Below are 6,763 nucleotides of genomic sequence, written 5' to 3' on the forward strand. Positions count from 1 at the left end.
ATCTTGGCCATGTTCTGTTATAATCTCCACCCGGCACAGCCAGAAGAGGCCTGGCCTCCCCTCATAGCCTGGTTCCTCTCTAGGTTTCTTCCTAGATTTTTGGCCTTCCTATGGAGTTTTTCCTAGCCACTGTGCTTCTACACCTGCATTGCTTGCTGTTTGGGGGTTTTAGGCTGGGTTTCTGCACAGCACTTTGTGACATCAGCTGATGTAAGAAGGGCTTTATAAATTAATTTGATTTTATATTCATTACAGGTATGTGTAATGTGGCAAACCTCTTCAAGGTTAGGAGCGTTTGTCACAAACTAAGTGGTAAACTGTCACCAAATCACCCAAGAATGAGAGTTCTTTCGAACAGGACAGTACCTGTGTGTTTGTTTCTTCGTCCTGGTCCACCCAGGCCGTAGGCGAGGTCAAGGATAGCAGGGTTCGGTACACGAATCGGGTTCTCGGTAGGTCCAGGTCCAAACGCCAACAGGTAAGTCCAAAACAGTCCAGCTCATACACGGTAAATCCAGCCAATCTCTATTGTCTCTTTCTCTATTGTTCATAGATCCTTCCAGCACTCTCTTCTCCTCTTCCTGGTTTTTCTTGACCCTTTATCTGTGGGTTGGCTCCACCTTCTGAGGGTTCCCCTTGCTTCTGGGACTTGTAGTTTTGGTGGTCGGCCATTTTGTGATCTGTAGTTCTGACAGGGGTGGCCATTTTAGTGATCGGGCAGAGCCCGTTTATTAGTTCTGCTCTCACATATCTGCCATTTACCACTCGACCCCCTTCTTTGCCACAGTAAATACACACATTTGCATTAGATCCATGAACACACTCCAACCCCCTCTCCTCATCCCAGAATTATTGCTTTGGATTACTGATTTAATGAACTACAAAATCGATCAAAACAGTCATAAATACAATGTCAGTGTACCCACATGTTCAGTTCCACTGTACCAGCCGATGTAATTACTATGAAAATAGTGGTCACACTTAGTGGTCCCACTGTGACGTCCCTAGGCTACGACTCTTCTCACTGATGGTGTTATTTTCACAGTCTGAGACACGCAGGCGCACTCACACACAGTCTTGCACACCCGCACACACACACTCGCATGCACACTGTTAGTCTACACCTGTTGTTTACGAAGCATGTGAACATATACTATTTTATTTGTCACTCTCTCTGGTTTTCTGTCTGTCCGGTGGAGGCCAAGGTGCAACATGCACACTCCCCCTCCTAACTCGTCTTTGCATGCGGATGTGTAGGGTCATCTGAATAATCCTCAGATGACCCGACACCTCTGTGGGAATGAAATGTGGTTACGTGTGCATTTGTGACCATGCGTATGTGTGCATCAGAGCCAGTAAACTGACACAACGCATTGCATGACTGATCAAAGTGTGATGGAATAATGTCTACTTTCCATTTGAATAGCTTTTCCACTTGTCTGTAAGGCAAAGAATTAGGGGAGTGAAGTTGCACTTTGTCCCTAATCCTCCCCTCATTGTTTCTTCCTGTCTGGTGTTTGCTTTACCGTCTCCTGTGAATGTCAAACACTTACGGAATTTAACATTTAGAATGATCTTTTCATTATCACTTTAACCAAGCTGTCTGAAACCATTTTTTAAAATTTAGGCCAGGGGGGGAACCGTGAGGACCTTCTACGTCTTCAGAGAAGGCCTAAGGACTTATAAAATAATTGTTTTTAATTATAAACGTCGTTTTGAATTTATATTTCATCTTTTCAATACGATTTCAATTGTATTCTAATTCTATTTTAAATGATATTCTGATTAAATCTCTTCGAATAGTGTTGGAAAGGGTTAACACTGAAAATATGTTTTTACATACATTCATACAGTTTCTTTACTGTGTCCAGTTTGCTAATTATCCCCGAAATGAAAGCTAGACAGTCTAGATGGAATATTTTCATCACATTTTGACAGTGAGGAAATGACAAATTGTCAATGTGGTCCTCAGGACATTGTTGAAGACTGAATGCAGCCCCCGTGAGAATTTGTTTGACACCCCTGAGCTTTATAAAAGGCATGTGCCGTTCAATTTACAAGGGCCTTCTCGAAGGCCAAAATAGCGAGCAGTAGTTTTCCGACAGTCTAGCTAGCCAGCTTTTATTGTAAGCTAGTGAAAAGTGTGTAGTGGCTGCAGCAGCTGTTATCGATAAAGATGTTGCTAATTTGTTAGATTTGCCCTTTTCAAGATTAACTTTAAACAAATTAAGTTTCAAATGATTATCATCTGGTGAGCAGAACTGTTTTTTTATTGCAGCTTGATTGCTGTTGGTAGCTATCTCTTTGAAAATAGATTGTGTGTTGAACATTGTTCCACTTAAACTTTAGATCACCGGTTAGGCTACTTTGTGCTGAATGTGAAAAATATGTTTGCAAATGGAAGTAATAATTTCACATTTCAATTGGGAAATGCTTAGTCTAATGGTTGTGTTTTTGTTTTCTTATGTGATTGGGACCTACTGGCTTATTATGTCTGAGTGAATGGGCTGCTTATCTTTCAACTTCATGCTGTGTGTGACTGCTGTCTTTCTATCGACCCTATGTGTTTTACAAAAAGTCTGTTCTCCTACATGGTGATAGTGATGGCATTAGGCTACCATAGGTTGTGTAAGCTGTGTGGTTGTTGTTGCTGGTAGCATTATCCGTGCGGGTGCTGTGTCTGTGAGTGGAAGCCAGTAGCATGGCTCAGCCTCAGGCCTTTTTTATTCAGTTGGGCGCATTAAGTGATGTTATGTTCCTGTTATTTTACTTGATTTTTGAGTTTGGTACAATGTGTTGGAAGATTTCCTTTCCACACTTTTTTTGTTCTAGGTAGAACCATTTTGGGTTCCATGTGGAACCCTCTGTGGAAAGGGTTCTAAGTGGGACCCAAAACGGTTATTCTTGGAACCAAAAGGGTTCTACCAGGAACCAACAAAGGTATTTCAAAGGGTTCTCCTATTGGGACAGCAAAACAACACGTTTTGGTTCTAGATAGCACCTTAATTTCTAAGAGTGTAGGTCCAATTGCTAATGTTCCCAGCGGATTTAGGTCATGCAGGTAAAGTGTGCAGTAAAACTTTTGAGAAGGAAGAGATGTCAGTATTACCACAGCCTCTTTGCTGTAGGGGCCAATTCCAATTTAGGAAATTGAATGGATTCTTAAATGGATTCTTGAATGGATTCTTCATTCTTCAGATTGGATTCTTAAAGGTTAGGCTTGGATGAATCCCGGGGTAAACAGATTGAGTTGTGTGGGGTTCATGAGTCTGCACGATTATAAACCATATCTGTTAATCCTTTCCATTTATAATTGCCACACAGCCTCTGTCGGTCTGGTCTGGTCTGGTCTGCACATGGTTAACTACTTATATGTTCACTGCAAGGTTTTGCTGTGTAAATGACTGCATATTAGATCCAGTATCCCCTTATGCTGCATTATAATATACAGCTGTAGATTATGATTTCTCTCATGGATTAAGCTTGTCCCTGACTGACACTTCATTATGGTAGCAATCCAAATAAAGAGTCAGTCCCCAAAAAGCATACTTTTGTTCATGTTATTCATGTTATATATATATATAAATACTAACCTGTGTGATACTTCAAGAGCGCAGAAACAAGACAAAGATAACACAACAAGTACAGTTTGTCAGTGGCTACCAACCTTAGACCTGGATGATCTACATACAGTGTGCAGGCATGTTTTTCGACACTAAAACGTGCGATTCGACTTACAATTAAGACATTGTTGGTTCTAGGTTGAGAAAAGGCCTAAGTACCTTGTAGCTCTCCAGGACCAGGATTGGTTATCAAGGGTGTTATTGTATAAGCTTGCATAAAAGGGAAGCTATATTTATTCAAAGCCAAGCTTACAGATTGAGTCAGAGGAAGAGAAGGAAAAACAACGAATGACAAGGAATAGACATGCAACATCACTGACAGAAGCCTACATTTTTTCATAATCCACAGTTGGCTACCAGATACTGAACTTGCAGTTCTGTGTCCAATGTACAATCAATGTACAGGGTAGCCTAGTGGTTAGAGCATTCAAACCCCCGAGCTGACAAGGCTCTGCCCCTGAACAGGCAGTTAACCCACTGTTCCTAGGCCGTCATTGAAAATAAGAATTTGTTTTTAACCTCTTGAAACTCTAGGGGCGCTATATCATTTTTGGATAAAAAGACGTGCCCGTTTTAAGCGCAATATTTTGTCACAAAAAGATGCTCGACTATGCATATAATTGGTAGCTTTGGAAAGAAAACACTCTGACGTGTCCAGAACTGCAAAGATATTCTCTGTGCGTGCCCTAGAACGTGAGCTACAGGCAAAACCAAGATAAGACGGCATCCAGGAAATGAGCAGGATTTTTGAGACTCCGTTTTCCATTGTCTCCTTATATGGCTGTGAACGCGAGAGGAATGAGTCTGCCCTTTCTGTCGTTTCCCCAAGGTGTCTGTAGCATTGTGACGTATTTGTAGGCATATCATTGGAAGATTGACCATAAGAGACCACATTTACCAGGTGTCCGCCCGGTGTCCGCCCGGTGTCCTGCGCCAAAATTGGTGCGCAAAACTCAGCTGCAAGTATTTTTCCATGGAATTCAGAGAAGAAAGCATGCTTCCACGAACGATTATATCAATGAAGAGATATGTGAAAAAACACCTTGAGGATTGATTCCAAACAACGTTTGCCATGTTTCGGTCGATATTATGGAGTTAATTTGGAAAAAGTTTGACGTTGTTGGTGACTGAATTTTCGGTTCGTTTCGGTAGCCAAATGTGATGTACAAAACGGAGCGATTTCTCCTACACAAAGATGCTTTCAGGAAAAACTGGACATTTGCTATGTAACTGAGTCTCCTCATTGAAAACATCCGAAGCTCTTCAAAGGTAAATGATTTTATTTATTTGGTTATCTGGTTTTTGTGAAAATGTTGCGTGCTAAATGCTACTCAAAATGCTAAGCAGGCTTAGCATACTCTTACACAAATTAGTGAATTGCTATGGTTCAAAAGCATATTTTGAAAATCTGAGATGACAGTGTTGTTAAGAAAAGGTTAAGCTTGAGAGTAGGCGCATTATTTTCATTTTATTTGCGATTTTCAGAAATCGTTAACGTTACATTATGCTAATGAGCTTGAGGCTATAACTGTATACAGATTTTTTTCATAGCCAAACGTGAACAAAACGGAGCGATTTGTCCTACACAAATAATATTTTTTTGAAAAACTGAACATTTGCTATCTGAGAGTCTCAGTTATCTGAAGTTCTTCAAAGGTAAATGATTTTATTTGAATTATTTTCTTGTTTTTGTGAAAATGTTGCTGGCTGAATTCTAGGCTTATAGCCATGCTAGCAATCAATACTCTTACACAAATGCTTGTTTAGCTATGGTTGAAAAGCATATTTTGAAAATCTGAGATGACAGTGTTGTTAACAAAAGTCTAAGCTTGAGAGCAAATATATTTATTTAATTTCATTTGCGATTTTCATGAATAGTTAACGTTGCGTTATGCTAATGAGCTTGAGGTTATAAATAGAATCCCGGATCCGGGATTGCGCGACGCAACAGGTTAACTGACGTGCCTAGTTAAATAATGGTGAAATATATTTTTTTTAAATGTGTGATCGACAAGGATGAGTATATCAACAAAGAGCAGATGAGGAAATAGTGAAAACCCATTTCAAGTACTTAACACCGACAATTGTAACTCTTCAGCCGGCAATATTCTCAACAATCTCCAAGTCATTCTTTCTGGGAAGTAATGACTAACGCTGAGTTACTCAATGAACCATTCTATCCAGCTATTCATTCATTTTTTGTGAATTACTGAATGCTGAGCTTCATGCTCCAATATTCCCTCTAGTGGATTTCCCATTTTGTCAGAACATAAATAGGAATGTGGAGAAAGGGAAGTTGAGAAGAAACAATAAGAAGTAGGAAACGGAGGGATGGATGGACGTAATCCAGTCTCAGGCTGAGTGATGGGGACCAGAAGGAGGAGAAGGAGGGAGGAAAGTCATCCAGTCTCAGGCTGAGTGAGGGGACCAGAAGGAGGAGAAGGAGGGAGGAAAGTCATCCAGTCTCAGGCTGAGTGAGGGGACCAGAAGGAGGAGAAGGAGGGAGGAAAGTCATCCAGTCTCAGGCTGAGTGATGGGACCAGAAGGAGGAGAAGGAGGGAGGAAAGTCATCCAGTCTCAGGCTGAGTGATGGGGACCAGAAGGAGGAGAAGGAGGGAGGAAAGTCATCCAGTCTCAGGCTGAGTGAGGGGACCAGAAGGAGGAGAAGGAGGGAGGAAAGTCATCCAGTCTCAGGCTGAGTGATGGGGACCAGAAGGAGGAGAAGGAGGGAGGAAAGTCATCCAGTCTCAGGCTGAGTGAGGGGACCAGAAGGAGGAGAAGGAGGGAGGAAAGTCATCCAGTCTCAGGCTGAGTGATGGGGACCAGAAGGAGGAGAAGGAGGGAGGAAAGTCATCCAGTCTCAGGCTGAGTGAGGGGACCAGAAGGAGGAGAAGGAGGGAGGAAAGTCATCCAGTCTCAGGCTGAGTGAGGGGACCAGAAGGAGGAGAAGGAGGGAGGAAAGTCATCCAGTCTCAGGCTGAGTGAGGGGACCAGAAGGAGGAGAAGGAGGGAGGAAAGTCATCCAGTCTCAGGCTGAGTGATGAGGACCAGAAGGAGGAGAAGGAGGAGAAGGAGGGAGGAAAGTCATCCAGTCTCAGGCTGAGTGAGGGGACCAGAAGGAGGAGAAGGAGGGAGGAAAG

This window comes from Oncorhynchus masou, chromosome 3 (assembly GCF_036934945.1).
Source record: "Oncorhynchus masou masou isolate Uvic2021 chromosome 3, UVic_Omas_1.1, whole genome shotgun sequence".
In the NCBI taxonomy this organism is placed as follows: Eukaryota; Metazoa; Chordata; class Actinopteri; order Salmoniformes; family Salmonidae; genus Oncorhynchus; species Oncorhynchus masou.